Raw genomic sequence first — 17,245 nt, forward strand, 5'->3', positions numbered from 1 at the left:
TCTGCTAAATCTATCCTTACATATTAGGTTGGGATGGGATCCAACTTTTTTCTCTTAAGCTGCCTGTTGATATAGGTACTCATACTATGGTTTTATTTTCTTAAGTTGGAGAATATAATCTTCTCTTCCACATCTTTTCTTTGGCTTAATGAGGACGTCTATAGCTCTTGAAGCACTTCACATCATGGCTGTATGTGAAGATCCAACAAATGAAACACAGGGGAGAGGCAGCAGAGGGCTGCTGGCATGGACCTGTATACCCCAGGACAGCCAACCAGGCTGCAACAACTCTGTATAATTATCTGTCTCTGATCATACCTGAAAATCCAAAGGACCTCCCTTTACCTCCACTGCAGAACTTATGAGTTCCTGCCTGTGGGAACTCCGACTCACTGTAAAACTTTACTATGTACATGTTGGGGAAAGCAATTAGAAACTGGCAATTTGAGGTACTGGGAATTTAAAAACACATATGAACTAGTGTAGCTGCATTACCTAGTGGTTCATAGCATACTTTGAAGAGATACTCAAACCAGAGTGAAGGAGACTGAATGTTTAGAAACAGTCAGCTCCACCTGTCTTGTCTTATCCAGCAGGAATCAGGCCGTTCTTCTCACACCTCTGTAGGGAAACACTGAGTCAGGCAGGACTCCAGAAAACACATCCTTAGAAAGACCCCAGGCTCTGGCCATGCCTCCTAACTACATGATGCCTGCTTCTGTTGGAGACAGCTCCACCTCTGTCTTCATCTTTTAGTCTTGAAATGTCTCTTTCATGGTTTCTGTGCCTACCTTGTCTTCTTATCCCCAGATGGTACATATTGACTGTTTTCTGAAACATACAGAATGATTCTATAACCTATCACCCTTTCCCCAAGGCAGCCAGGTTTTGGACCCCAGGCTTATGAACCATTAGGTAGTTTGGGAACTGATAAGCCTGGGTAGTTGACCTGGGAAACCACCCTTTCTGACTGTAGAATGAAACTGAAGTATTTCTATCCTTGAGTTTCTATCTCCTTCTCCATGTGAGGGATCCAAATCAGTGCACAGGATACTCAGAGTCTGGGAGTTGGGGGCTATGGGACTTAATGAACATGTCACTCACAGGCTAGATTGGGCATATGCATACTCAAGAACACCTATGCTTGTGGTGAATAAAACAGCATCATTTGAGTTGAATACCAGCCCAGCCCTTGCTCATTTTGTGCCTGGCAAGTTCTTTGAACTCCAGAAGCTTCAGGGAGTGCAATCAATTTCAAATTGATATTTGAAATCAAAGGGAATCATGCTGGAAATGTGGTAGCATTCACGGAACAGCTCAGGGTGACCCTGGAGCTCTCGTTATCAGGTCCTCCCCGATCCTCAAATGAACCCTCCATGTGCCCTTTCTATCTCAGTGGTTCACAGAGCTTGACAACGCTGACCGCTGAAGAACCAGCTGAGTCCAACCTTGAGGCCCTCTTCTCAGCCCTAATACAATCTTAAAAATTACTTAAGCCGGGCATGGCTGGAGACCGCTGTGTGCTTAGACAGGTGTAAGAGTACCTGAAATAATAAAGCACAGGGTGCACTTCACAGAAGCAGACTGAGTCCTGCAGTCCTTTGGGTGCTGATAATGAGTTTTGCAGAGAAAATGACACCCTTTCCCTATGCTGAATTTTCAGGCCCCCATCTTTTTGTTAACTCATATTATCCCAGAAATTACCAGAAGGCTATGGGAAGTGCCCTGAATTCTATTCATCCCTTCTCAGCCTTCCAGAATTTTCCTTAAGTCTAGACCATACACTCGCCCTGGGTTCAGTACTGTCATACTCTTTATGAAGGGCAGAAAGGAGGAGCCATTTAGATAATGGGGCTGAAATTTCCAATATATTACTTTTGAATCCATGCTAGGAGTGAATACCAAATTGCTCTCCCACACATATTGTTAAATGAGTCATCACAACTGTGGTTTCCTGCACTCGGCCTACATCAGAGAAGCCTGTCAATAATCAGTCATGGAAGGGGCCCTACCTTATAATGCAGAACTATTGGCTACTGATAGATTCTGGGAGAAGGGGTGTCATTGTCTGTAATTGTGCACCAACTGCAGAGTTCATCAGACTAGTGTGGATGGCTCTAAACCCACTGTCACTCAGGTAAGCTCTGTGGGCAACAAACGAATTAACACAAACATGGCAAATATTTTAGGGAAAGCAATGAGAAAGGGGGCGGGCAGGAGGAAGGTGGAGGGTACAAGTAATTAGTGTATAAAATTGTCAATGAACACATTTAATTCACACACACACACACACACACACACACACACACACACACACACACACAACTATAAGGAGAAGCTTGTATTAGCTAACAATGCTAACACTTGTCCCCACCTCACCATTAATCAGCAAATGTTGTCCTCCTAAATGGCAGGTGGATAAACAAACACAGCCTTGAGATTCAGCTTTGAGATGCTCAGGGCCTGCGGTATTTGGTATTTTTCTCAGTAATCACATTTTCTCCTGTCACTCAGTCCCTATTTTCTAAATCAGTAAAAACCTATTGGCTGTGACTTGGGAATTTCCAGAAAACGAATTGAAATGATGTTTAACAGGATGACAGCATTTTGGAAACATTGTAATGCTAAGCAGCTATGGACAGAGGCCCTACTGCCCCCAAGTCTCCTGTGCCCCACCTTCTATTTTTAAATTGTTAATAAAAACTGCCCGACTTATTGCTGATAGAGAGATGGAGTAAATCTTTCTATCTCCCCCAAAGCTGTTTCAATTATTCACCGTGCTTGCTACTTCACTCCTGAAGGGAGATGATCCCTTTTAATTGGAAATCTTCTATTTGTGCCCGAAATGTTTGAAAGAACAAGTTGAAGCGCAACCACTATTAATAGCCCACTGCAAGAGAACATAATAAAGCTGAAGTTGCATGGAAGCTATTCATTGAGAGGCACATTAACTAGTCATTTCCATTAATCATGCCCCCAAACATAGGAGGGACAGCAAAGGCCCCCCCTCACATCTTACCAGCTTTATAACTTCTGTTTTCTTGCTTGCTTGAGCAACGCTGCTTTTTCTTCATGGTCATTGCCTACACAATCAGATGGCCTTGTTTCTGTGGCAAGCCATGTGCCATCCTGGAGAGGAGAGGTGTATCAGGAACTTAGAACCTCCTGGTCATCATCCACTGCAATGGAAATTACCTGGGCTTCTGTTGTGGGCTGTGAAGGAGAGTCAGCTTGCTAGCGATGTAGCTAGTCTATGAAAAGCTTTTGTTCCTGGGAATCCGAGACTGACTGGATATCACCTGTAATTGATTGGAGGTACAAGGATTATACCCACTCCTCGGGGCACCCAGAATACTAAAGCAAAAACAGGACTCCAAAAGATGCCCCAGAAAGGCACACCCAGCTCAGAGGAGTTGGGAGGTTTGTTACTGGTTGTTTGAACTGGTTCCACCCAGATAGAAAGGCTAATTTGGTGACCCCAGGTCAATGGAAGCCACCTGAGGAGCTCCTGGTGTGTGGAAGGCTTTTGATCAAGGATCCTAGCGCAGTGCCTTGCTGGTTCCATACACTTTAGCTGTTACTCAGCTTCCACAGATGAAAATAATCACCTCCCTCCTCCTGAGTAGCCATCCCTTCCTTCCTCTTAAGTAGTCTAGTTTTCTGGGGAAGAATTCTTTCTCCCTGTGAGCACAGTTTCCCTGAAAATTGGCACCGAGTTTTGCTGTGGGTGGGGACCAATGAGAATTTGCCCAATGTGTCTATACAAAGTGTTCTGGGCTAGGATGAGACTGGATCTGTAGCTATGGGCTGAGGAGTGTGTGAGAGACTACCTCTGTGAAAACCCATGCACGCCGCAGGCCTTGTTTGAAGGTGTACAGCTCTTGGACTGAACTTAAGCCCATGCCTCAGACACGTGAGGAGCTTCTGTCCACAGGATCATGGAACTTGTGCTTCTCTACTGAGGGTGACAGCTCTCTAATACCGTGGGATTCCTGTCATCCAAGTTAGACTCCTGTAGGATTACACTCAATTCACATTTGCATGGAAGCAGAGATACCAAAGATACCCAAAATAAGACATAAGTCTCCAGTCTGTGTCCCTGTAATCTACTTCCTCCAACTGGGTCCTAACTCCTAATTCCCCCCACTTTCTAATTTCTACCCTCTCTCAATGTATTACTGGGAGGATTAACCTACCAATGAGCTCAGAGTCAAGAGGATCAAATCACTACAGTAAATCCACAGCTCTGAATACCACTGCAATGGGAACTGACCATCTGTACATAAGCCTCTGAGGGGATAGACCATATGCAAATCTTAATAATGATCCAAGAACATTGGGAGTTTTGTTTTGTTTTTTTCCACTCATCTGAGTGAATGGTGCTCAACCTTCCTGATGCTGCAACCCTTTGATACACTTCCTCATGTTGTGGTGACTCCCAACCATAAAATTATCCCACTGCTACGTCATAACTGTAATCTTGCTACTGTAATGAATCATAATGTAAGTGTCTGATATGCAGGATGTCTGATATGTGACTCCCAGAGGGAATCTCTCCTCGCAGGTTGAGAACTGCTCATTCAAGTCTTTAGTTTCTTTCAGCAACATGAGGTTTTCTGGGCATTGGTCTGCCCACTCTGTTTTCTCCCCTTCTGTGTTCTGTTCCTTTCTATGCTGGTGTATGTGTTATTTTCTTCGCTCTGTGGTCATCTGGTTCACTGCTGCTGGACAGAGGCAAAACTGGCTCTTAAATTTTTAATCCTGTGCCCCACAGATTGGCTAGAGCCGTCTGTTTATTCCAGTCACTTCTCAGTGGATCTGTAGAGTTGTCTGTGTACCAGGCTGTGGTAGCTGCAAACGTGCCTTTTCCCTTTCAGATCTTGATGGCCATTATTTCTCTTTTTCCCCCAATTTCCCTGCTTGGAACTGCCAGTACTGTGGTGTGTGGAAGTGGTCAGAACAGAGTGAACAAGAAGTTTTTTGTTCCACATCCCGGGAAAGGCTTCAGGCTTTTGTTATAGGCACGGTGCAGCTGTGAGCCTCGCAGGGGCCATCATCAGACTGAGATTAATGTTCTTTGCCATAGTTAGCTGGAAGCTTATTTTGGTAGGAGGCTGGCACAGGTTAGGAATCAACACTAAGACTGAGAAGCATTGATGTGTTTAGAGCAGTAGCCACTAGAACATTCGACAGCGCTGCAAAGTTCCCTCAATTCTGAGGTTTGGGTTGTGAAAATGGAATGAGTTCCCTTACCAACGAGGCATGAATCTCAGAGCAAGTTGGTGGCTGTGTCTCCTTCCTATAGAATTGTACTTTCTGGTTTGCTTTGCTGAGATGAGACAGGCTCCTTTGCTGGGAGTTAGAGAAGTAAAGGGGGGGAGGTTAGGTCTTGGGGGAGGATGCTTATTGTAGATTTATTTCCATGCCTAGATTCATTCGTACACTCCTTTTCCAGATGAATGAGAGACATCTGGATAAAATACCTGTAATTTATAAATCAGAGCAAAGGACTAACACCGTCTATCTATGAGGTTGTTTAGGCTCTAAACACAGAAGGTGATCTGGACCTAGAAACACGTGTATGCTCCACTCGGAATACATTGAGCACTCACAGGAGGAGACACATTGTCATGACCCACTGTGGACCTCGGTGTGGCAACTGCAGTGTGCTGCTGACCAGGAAGATAGATTGATCTCAGAGGCAGGCCAGGAGGCTGGAGGACAAGCAAGACCTGGCTGTCCTCTGGGGACCTTGAAGCCTGCCTGCCTGTTTTCATGCTGAACTGCCCAGCTGCAGCAGGACTTAGACAGACAAGCTTGTGCTGGGGGCCTCCTTTGCTCTAGCTAGTTTAGAATTTTTTGCTAGGAGTAAAGTGGAACAGAGAGTTGGTCCATCACACTGGGTTCCAGAGCAGTAGCTCTTTGGTTTCTCCACGTATGAGGAGGTTCTGTGAATCTCACTGGACCCCGATCATATATAAAGGGCTGACAGTGCCTGAATGCACATGTACACACATATGCACACACAGAGATACTTTGTACCAGGCAAGAATATGTACAGCCATGCACACATACATAAGCCGGTATGTTCACAAATACACACAGGTATACATGTATGCATAACAATGCAGAGGAACATATGTGCAAACACCTCTTCAAATACAAAAGCCTGCATATGTGAACACACAGGCACACATCAACACAAATACAAAAATCCATACGCACATACAAATGTTGTGAAGTATTTTACCACCGAAGACTCAGCAGGCTCTCACTGTGTCTGTCAAAGCAATTTATTAAAAGCACACTAATTGGTATGTTCAGTATGTGAGCTGGAATGAGCCATTCACTGTTTGCAGAGCACCAGTTTCATGTCTCTGGGGCTTTGTAGGAGTGAGGGGGATGGGTAACACCAATGTCCAGAAGTGGGAAAGACAGCATGAGACCTTGCAAAGTAACACCAAGGAAGCCATGATGTTAGCAGCAGGCAAATACAGGGCAAAGTTGAAACAGCACCACAGAGCACTGGTCATGTCAAACACCAAACCCTCCATGTCCTCTGTTCTATATGTTATGCTAATTCACTAACAGCAAGTACTTGACCATAAAGTTTGTTTCTTGACTTTATTGTTTGAATAAAGAGGAAGTCTATGGTGATTGTTTGCTTTCTGTGGTGAGTTGTGACATCGAGGTGCTTGCAGTGTCTCTAACTTGCATGACTGGTTTCTGCCCCAAATCATTATTTAGAAAATTGATAGATAATTTATTTTACTTCAGAGCAGTTTTTTGTCACGATGTAGGTCAACCCTGAAGAGTGATATTTATGTGAGCATCTCCTGTCAGAATGAAAAGAGCCAGAAGATTTAGAGTGAGCCTGTGCAGTTGACCATGGGATGCTTCTGTGGACACTTGTCACCTTTGCAGACACCATGCCTAGGTCTGTGAAAGAGTGTGCCACATATCTGCCCAGGACCAGCTGACAGAATTGCCAGCTATAAGTAATATCTCTACCTTCCTCTCTGAATATAAAAACTATCAAATGTTTAAGTATAATCAATATTGATCTTTATTTTTACAAAGAAAACATTTAGATCTTTTCTTATTTGGCACCTTTTATTTGCACTCGATTTCTTTAAATTAATCTTGGAGGAAAAGAAGGGATTGTTGGCTAATAGCCTTGACATGAAACCTCTGTTTGCCTTTATAATAGGGTACACATATTATACGATGCTGTATGGTGTTGGCTATATTAAAATCATTAGTGCTGCGTATCACATTTTTATGAGTCCCTGTGTGTATCTGTATATGCAGGTGAGTCTGTGTGCGCATAGACATGCTTATGCACACTAGAGAACAACTTTGAGTGTATCCTCAGAAATACCATCCACCCACCTCTGTTCAGACATGTTCTCTTATTGGCTCACCAACCACCAGCCAGGGAGATCAAGGATCTTCTGCCTTTTCCTCTCCTATTCAAGAATCACAAGCATGCACTATCATGCCCAGAATTATAAAAATTTAAATCTCTCTCTCTCTCTCTCTCTCTCTCTCTCTCTCTCTCTCTCTCTCTCTCTCTCTCTGTGTGTGTGTGTGTGTGTGTGTGTGTATACCTGTGAATGTCTGTCTGTCTTCTGTCTGTCTGTCTGTCTGTCTGTCTCTGTGTGAGTGTATGACACATTTTGGCAGCTGCCTCGCCTACTCGCCTACAGACGTCAGAATAGGATGTCCCATCTCCTGAAACTGGATTTATAGATAGTTGTGAGCCACCAACATTGGTGCTAGGAAAAAAATAAACAAAACAAAACAAACAAACAAAAAAACCCAAGGTCTTTTGCAAAAGCAACAAGTGCTCTTAATTACTGAGCCATCACTCTAGCCCAATACTCTCAGATTTATTTGAGTGCTAGGGACATCTTCGGTCCTTGGTGCCGCCTTTTTATACCCAGTGTTCATAGACATTAACATACACTTTCGCGCACACACACACACACACACACACACACACACACACACAAACAGGAACATAGACATGGGCACATACATATGCATGCACACATGTGGAAGGATGAATGGGGACACACACACATATGCACACATGGTGACACAGGCACAGGGAACATGGGCACATGGACACACTGCTATGTATGTGTTTATCTCTTCGTGGTGTAGGACCAGCCCTTAACCATCTTTTTTACTGTTCTCAGCAGGTACCAAAGTCATGGATATCAAATTGCCTGTATAAAATGAACTAGAATTAACATATAACTTGTGTGCATCTTTGCATGTGCTATAAATCATCTCTAGACCACTTCTAATACCTAGTGTGATGTTACTGTGACACAAGTGGCTCTTATACTGTATTCATTAGACAATCATCTGAATAGAATCATCTGTGTATGTTTGGTGTAGATGTGATTTTTTTTGAAATACTTTTGATGCATGGTTGGTTGACTCAGAACCCGCAGAAAGCACAGGCTGACAGTGTAAATTGACATAAAGCCAAGCAATAAGAAAATGGACTTGGTTATTCCTCACACAGACTATTCTGTTATGACCTTGCTTGCTTCTCAATGACATCACCAGAGAAAAGGCACCAGCTTTCCAGAGAGAAGACATTGGCCTTCCACTTTGCACAGTCTCTACTTGTATCAATCATTTAAATTGACTATTATTTGTACACAAATAAAAAGCCAAGTTGATAAATCATATTTATTTAGTAAACTTTTTTTAGTGTTTTCTAAGTATGGGCACATTGCAATGTGTTATAAGTTTTTTAACTGTATGACTGTAATTTATGAATATGGTGAAAATTATTGTTAGGCAAATTTGTCAAATTATTATAATTTTATGCTGCCCTCTTAATTTCATTTCAATGTTACTGTTTCATAGCTTACTGACTTTAATTGATTGCTCATTGCAGTCGTAAATTTGACAATACAACATAAGAAAAATCAATTTAATATTCAGAACTACTACAACAATTGAACTGTTCAGAGGTGTATTCTTGGGACCAAGTTATCTCTCTACAGAGAAAGCATTCAGCATTTTGTAATTTCAAAGAAGGAATTATAGTATTTTAAAGAAGGAATTATAAAACACTGCAGTCTAGTTTACTGACTAGAAATAAAAACACACACCCATATCTTCAATGCTGAAAAGAACCTATCCTAACCAGTAGTAGGGTGCTACCCTGGCAAAGACTGAATTACATCCAGTGGTGAATGTTCAGCAGAAGGAACAAGGTGGTAGTGTGTATGGTTGATGCTACAGTTCACCCAACAAGCAGCCAGGTGTTTATAACATTTACACACAGCTCAGCCCTTCCATTCAATCCACCCAGTCACCCATTGTGATGTCCAATCTCAACTATCAACTGAATGAGATTTAGAATCACCTGGGAAACAACAAAGCTCTGAGCATGCCCATGGTGGGTTATCTTGATTAAGTTGAATGAAGTAGGAAAACCTGCCCAGTGTGGAGCATTCACTTTGATGTGACGCTTAACAGTACAAAAAAGAGGAAGCAAGCTGAGTATAACTATTTATTGTCCCCTTCTCCTGACTGTGGGCACAGTGTGACCAGCTGCATCAAGCTCCTGCTGACTTGACTGTCTGACAATGGCAGACTGTGCTTTGAGCTGTGAGCCTTCTGTAACAACAGGAAAAGTAACTAAGACACTCCTCTCTCCATTCATCCATCAATCCATGTAGTCATTTAACTAGTCGTCCATCCGATCATCCAGGCAAGTCCATCCATATACTCATCTATCTACTTAACCATCTAGTCATCTTTCCATCCATATATCCATTCATCCATCCATCCATCCATCCATCCATCCATCCATCCATCCATCCATCCATCTATCCATCTATTCATTCATCCTTTATGTCTATCCATTCATCTGTCCATCTGTCCACACATCCACCCATTTGTCCATCTATTCATGCATCCAACCATCCATTTCAAATACTAACTCAGCAGTAACTAATGCCAGGCTCTGCAATGCATTATCATGGAGGCCATTTTTTAGACAGAGGGAGATTCATAAAGATCCCATTTGTCATGACTGGCTGCTGCGTGGGTGTGTGTCCACCAATCTTACCAGTTGTACCATCCCTTGTGTCCCAAGAGTTAACCAGTACAGATAACACTATGAACATCATATGCTATGATTCCTGTGTTCATCCAGGGAAACTCACAGGGGATTTAGGACAAAGAGGAATCAGAATATTCTTTCCCTTTACCCCTTTCTGGGTAGTTCCCCCAGCTTTGCCTAAAAAGAACCAGGCTACAAGGTACCATTTCCCCTGCATTGTATTTACCAAACTGTAACCTACCCATCAGAGGAAGGATGCTCCCCCTCTTAACTACTGTGAATGCAGAAGATAAAGTGCAAGTGTGGTGGCATTTTCTGGGTACTGCTCACCACACCGGGACCTTATTTGTGAAGAGGTAGAAGACGCATGGTAGTACTCTTATCTAGTCATCTTCATTCTGTGGTTATAATTCTTTCTCTGAATCGTAGTTTGGTCCTGTTCTTCATTTACTTTAGAACTGCACACATGTTTAGGAAGTGCTGGGCACTGAACATGGAACTTTACTCATATCAAGCACGTGCACTATCACCAAGCTAAACCCTGAACCCTACAGCTTCAGATCATACCTGAGTATCAAACCCAAGGCCTGGTGCAAACCAGACAAACAGCCCTCCAGTGGAGTACCTATGTTCATTCAGTTGGCTGCCTACATCTCATTAGAATCAGAATTTTGGAAAAAAAATTTATTTAAGTCTGAACCTTATTCACCACTCAAATGTTCATTAGCGTCTCTGTGGAGCATTGGATGATTAGACTAGTTTATTTTCTTGTTTATGCTTTTAGGGTCCAGGAAACAATCCAGGGTGTTGTACAGAGTAGGCAAGCAGCCATGGACCACCTCTGAACTGGCTAGGATGATTTTTCCTTTTTCCAGTTGTCTATTTGATACTGCCTAGAGTAATTTGAGAGCCGGGTTTTAGAGGGATTTCCCAGGTCAGGTAAGCCTGTGACAGTGTCTACTGGGGATTGATTGAATTGATAATTGATATAGGGGAACTCCGACCATTGTGGTAGGCACTGTTCCTTACCAAGGTGGCCCTGGGCTATATCAAAAGGCCAGTCAAGCCTGAGCCTGTAGGTGCGACAGAAAACAACTTCCCTTGCTCCTCAGTGATTTCTGCTTTAGGTTTCTGCTTGACTTCTGCCCCAACTTCCCTCAGTGATGGAGTCTGATTGGGAAGTGTAAGCCAGATAAACCATTTTCTCCCTGAAGCTGCTTTGGTCTCTTTATCACAGCCACAGGATGAGACTAGGACAACCTTATTTTAAAACCAGATCTTAGGGCCTCGTGCAGCAGTTAAGTGCACTTGTTGCTGCAGAGAACCAGAATTTTTTTTCTATCATCCATGTTGGGCAGCTTACAAGCTCCTATAATTCCAGGTTCAGGGCACCTAATGCTCTCTTTTGCTCTCCAGGAAAATACATGTGTGTGTGTGTGTGTGTGTGTGTGTGTGTGTGTGTGTGTATGGACAATGGAACATAAATGTAACTTAAATACAATTTTTCGTAAAGAAAATGTTTCTAATTATATTTTTGATTATTTAAGGTAATTTTTTAGATTTGCTTTTTATTTTTATTTATTTGAATGTCTGTCTGTCGATATGTGTGTGTGTCATGTATGTTCAGGTGTCTGAGGAGGTCAGAGGGGATCACTGGATCTCTTGGAACCGGAGTTATAAGTAGTTGAGAGCTGCCCAGTGTAGGTGCTGAGAACAAACCCCAATCTTCTCTGCCAAAGCGTCACACACGTATACCTAATAAGCCTTCTTTCCAGCCTCTAGTGAAATTTGAGACAGGGTCTCTGAGTTGTCTAGGTTGGCCTTGAACTTGATATGTAGCCCAGGCAGCCTTCAAACATAATGATTCCAACGTTTCAGTTGCCTGAGTAGCTGGGATGGCAGGCTTGTGCCACCCAGATCAGCTAGAATGTCGTTAGACCAGTTTGCCTACATCTTTGTATATGAATGGATCTTTAAAAACCAGATTTCAGAAGAGTTAGGCAGGGTTCTCTCCTTTATATCATCAAATACCATAAAAATTAGATGCTTATATGAACAAACAGGCCTTATCAATGATGACATACTTTCAAGCCAAGCCTCATTTCTGGGCACCTTTACATCCTATTAGATACAGGTAATCAAAGTGCAGCAGAATAAACCTTTCCCCAAAGGCTTTTCGGCTAAAAGCCTAGGGCAGTGTTCTGGGTTTTCAACCGACCAGTCTCAGCTTAAGGGCTGGCTCAGCCTGAGATTTGCAGACAACCAACCAAATCAGCTTCAAACAGCAACAGCATTTCTCATCCTTCTAAGACACTGAAAGACCCTATTCTGCCCTGGTTACTCCCACCATTCTGGCTCAGCTCCACCCAGTTAAACTAAGTGTGCTGGGAAAATCTGTGGACCCACAATGGTGGTGACATGCATAAGCCACAGTGACAGTAAAGCTGGATTATCACAGTGGGGCATCCCAGAGGGCCTGCAGCTCCTACCATGGGGCTTTAATTTGTGAGGCATGGTGACCACAGGACCAGACAGTTGTCTCTTGGCTGAATGATGTCTTGGGTCTATAGCTGAGAGGTGGGTTACACACAGTGTTGTGTGATAGAACTCGGAGCTTTAGTGAGTAGGTCCCTGCCTGTTACAGAAAACTGTCTCAGAGCCCGTCACTGCCTGGAGAATGCCTGGTGATGAATCTTTAGACCCATCTATCGGGCCATTAGTGGAGGGAAGTAGCTCATTGCTACACAAGGACCTGCATCAATCAGGAAGTGGCTGGCCCTCAGACACTTGAGGCTGTCCTTGTTCCCTTTAAATGATGCAAATCAAACATGAAAACCCAGCTCATTACTATGTGAAATTCGAGAAATATGCAAATGAACACTCCCAAACAAGGCAATTGATGAAACCTTTCTCATCATCCCAATTTAAAGGAAATAACACCCTCCCATAAGCTGTGACATTTCCAGGGTGGCATTTGAACAGGGCCACCAGCTTTTCTCTGTGGGCCATTCACAGCACTCACTCTGCTTTATGGCCTAGAAGCTAGGTGGAAACAGCGAAAGGCTCTTTGTAGTGCAGGGAAGGGAGGCTCGTTGGGGTAAGATGGTTTTTAGGGACATTAAAAGGTGTACATGTCAGGAGGCTGAAATATGTCTTCTTCCCCTTTGCTGTGTCATCTGAGCTGACCGTACCCTGGGACTGTATTCTTCTGCTCCAAGTGCATTGGTTCTCCCATCTCCACTTTTCCTATCAGAAGGTGACACACAATTGGGTAGCTGGCTTCGTTCTCAGAATGCAGTGGCTCTCTCTGGCCCTGACCTAGGGCAACAAAACACTGCTTACCTGGAACAAACCCTGTACCACAGACTTTAAGGAGGCACCTGCTTTGTGACGGCCCATTTGGTCAGAAGTAGCTTTTGGTGGCTGGATGAGCTGTCTGTGGCTGAGTAGTGAGGTCTTGATTGAGCTCAGGACTCACAGGCCCCTGAGGGGGTCTTTTTTAGACTCCCTGGAGATTAGAGTTGCCCATAGAGGTATATAGGACCCCTGGCTCTCCTGCCCACTGATAAGAACTCAGCAAGGACTCCCTGAGCATGCAGGATCATCTATGGTCCCACAGTGGAATGCTCATCTACACCTCACCCAGCCTGCAGCTCTTGTGGGCTAGGAGACAGGAGTGTGTACTGACCCTGCTTGTAGGTCACAAGGTCACTCAGTTCACAGGGAACTCTGTGACAGAAGTCAGGCTGGAAAGGGGTCCAGGAATATCTAGATAGCTGACAAGGAAGTAGAATTCTGAGATCTTCCTTCCAGCCTTTTGTGGCCATTGTGGGGTCGGCAGAGGAAAAGTCAGAAACACAGATGGTGAGGTGTAATCATTATTATTGATTCTCTCTTTAGCAGGTTCTCTGTCTGGTCAGTGGATCTGTGATTGCTGGCAGGCACAGAAAGCATGGCACGCAGGGTGCTGAACTGGCACAGCCTATAGCCTGAAGGGTTCTGAACTTATCTGCAAGGGCAGCATTTATTCGGATAAAAGTGCAATTTATTCTAATTGGTGTCATTTAACCATCATTTCTTTATTGGCAAAACAGATCTCTTTAGTAAATGTTCAGGTCTTCACCGTAGTTTTAACAATCACAGATGGACACTTTGACAGAAACTGAACTTATCAAAGAAGAGTCACTCTAACCCCACCCCCAGCCCCTGTACTGAAAGTGTGCCATGGCTCTGCCTGATGGAGCAAGCGGGCTCTGAAGCACAGGGCATTTTTCATGGCAAAGGGTGGGCTGCGTTAATCTGTGTAGTTATCGGGTTTAATTGTACTTGAAAGACAGCATCTTTTCCCCTCTGCGCTGGAGCCATTTGGAGGCCTGTGTGAACACGATGTGTGACAGGCAGTGTCTTAAGTGCAGCACAAGACTCAGATTTATTTAGGTCACAGTATGATTAATAATTAATGCAGCTGGGCTGCTGATCTGAAAAGTTCTGAAGGGCTCGTTCACTTTGCTTCAGACACTTGATATTCCAGGCTGGCTTCAGGATTCCGAATTGCTAATGAGCTCCACTTTGCAAGGCGTTAATCACATTGGCTTGAAAAAGGCAGCAGGGATGAAGAAAACCATATTAAAAACAAAAACCCACGTGTACCCATAATATGTACAAACGACACGTGTCTTCAGTGTAAACATGCCCGTTAACACACTATCTTAACAAGGGAAGCCAGGGGAAGGGCTTGTCACTGATGATGTTCTGTAAACAAGCTTAACAGTATATTTCCCACAGTACTGAATAGAAGCTGACATTCAGTAAAAAGATATAGAACTTGGCATTAGAAGATGTAAGTTCAAGTCCCATACCTTCCCTTCAGAGGCATATGACTTTAGGCAGATAGTAAAATATGTATCGATTCAGTGTACACAGGAGTCAGTAGTGCATACCTGTCTTATCATCTTGGCACTTGGGCAGCAGAGGCAGGAGGATCAGGAATTCAGGTGATTATAGGTTATATGGCAAGTTCCAGTCCAATCTAGGCTACAAGAAACTGAGTCTTGTCCAAGCTTGCTTTCTATTGCTGTGATAACACCATGAACAAAAGACAGCTTCAGGGGTGGGGTGAGAATTTATTTGGCTTATATATCCTGATCATAGTCCATTAATGAAGGAAGTCAGGGCAGAAACTCAAGCAGGTACAAGAGGCCATGGAGGAAGGCTGTTTATTGGCTTGCTCCTCAAGACTTGTCCAGCCTGTTATCTTATACAAGCCAGGACCACCAGCCCTGGGGTGACACTGCTCACAGTGGGCTGCGTCCTCCCATATCAGTCACTGATGAAGGAAATGTTACACAAACTTGTCTACAGGCCAACATGATGGAGGTAATCTTCAACTGAGGGTTTCCTCCCCCCTTCCTCCCTCTCATGTATCAAGTTGACAAAAACTAATAACCATACTGTCTCTAAAGGTTAAAACACAAACAATAAGATCACCAAAAATGCAGCACACACAAATACTCCTCCTCAGATGCCATTTTCTTCTCCATGTGGGACTCATTCACTCTTGGCTTAGTATACCTAACAGGACCACCTATTTGTCCATTAATTTGAACACATTAATAATAAACTCAGACTCACCAACAATGTCTCAATGTCACATTAAGGACAGATATCACAAAGCACTTCCCTAAGAATGAGCTCATATTTGAATCTTTTTTGCTCTCCCTGTCTCTTCCACTGTTCCCAGTCTATACATGATGAGTCTGGATCTGTGCCTACAGAATGTTTGTTGTCTTGTGTATCTGGCCCTTTGCTTTGTGTATCTGTATGGCTGTCTCTAGCAAAGGGCTCTGCTTTCTTTTATTACATCAGAAAAGGCATCATGTGTGGTACTTTACATCTTTAACAGACTTTTACAAGCAACTAAGTCACTGACTCCAACTTACCCCAACTGACCCAGATAGCATACTGCATCACACACATTACTATTTCAAGCAGTATTGTATGCTGTATTCAATATTTATGGATATCGATTTTATAAGATTGCTTTCAACATACGGTTTTGTCTTTAGAAAACTAGTATTATAATACACATACACATATGCATGTATTACTCTTGGGTTAGGTGGATGGGAGCGAATACAATTGAGTATTACAACTATGCATTAGCTTAGGTTATAAAAGCCGACTATGTGAGAGATCTATGGCAACTGAGGTTGGCTGTCACATTGTTATTTTTAAGGATGGTTAAACAAATAGGCTGAGTACACAGTAAAGTAGCAGCCTTACGTCTCAAGTGACCTCAAGGTGTATGACCTGTGAGGTCCAGCCAATGTTCCCATCTCTTAAGATGTAAGATACTTTCATTTCAATGCATTGTCACACAATCATCTTGGTCCCTTTCTGCTGAGTATACACCATGGGCTAGTGAGTATGTGCCATGAACTGTGTAGTTTCTCTAAGACATTTGCTTCTGGCCATTAAAGAGGCTAAGCTTTAAGTTCAAGTCTGCCTGGTAAGGACTCTTTCCTAGTTGTGTCTTCCTTCACAAACCTCTTGGCTGCACAAAGTGATTTTTACACCTCATTATCACTTAGGAGGACTGTAATCCCATTTTATGTACACTGTCTTGAAACCTCCACTTGACTATATCAGCTGCCAAAGACTCACTCAAACAAGCATTGATAGGTTAGGGTATCAGTGTGAACTTGTGCCAACCAGTGCAAGCATTCAAATGACCAATACTATCCTGCCCTCTACCCAGGAGAAATGGTGGTATATGTAGAGGTCATGTGGCTGGTGTGAGGTCATGTGACCTCATTACTTACTCTAAACTCAAATTTTCCTTTCAAACCAAGAACAAAGGGCATGTGGGCAAACCCAGCTGCATCTGCATCATGGCCATTGAAGACCCTCTCCTCAGACTATCAGAGAGGCATCAGTAAAGGCTGCAGCTCAGAGATGACCTATTGGGAACGCCAATGTTTGGATGGTACCTGCTGTGAGACTATTGTCTTGATACCACTATAGCCTCAGTCTGAGGTCATGAGCAGGACACTCACTGTGTGTTTAAAATATTAGTGGGAATATCCACATAGTTGCACTGGGCACCAAGGAAACACCAAAAGTGCATTTTGGAGGTCCTCAAAGCCTTAT

Source organism: Micromys minutus (assembly GCF_963924665.1).
Source record: "Micromys minutus genome assembly, chromosome: 2".
NCBI lineage: Eukaryota > Metazoa > Chordata > Mammalia > Rodentia > Muridae > Micromys > Micromys minutus.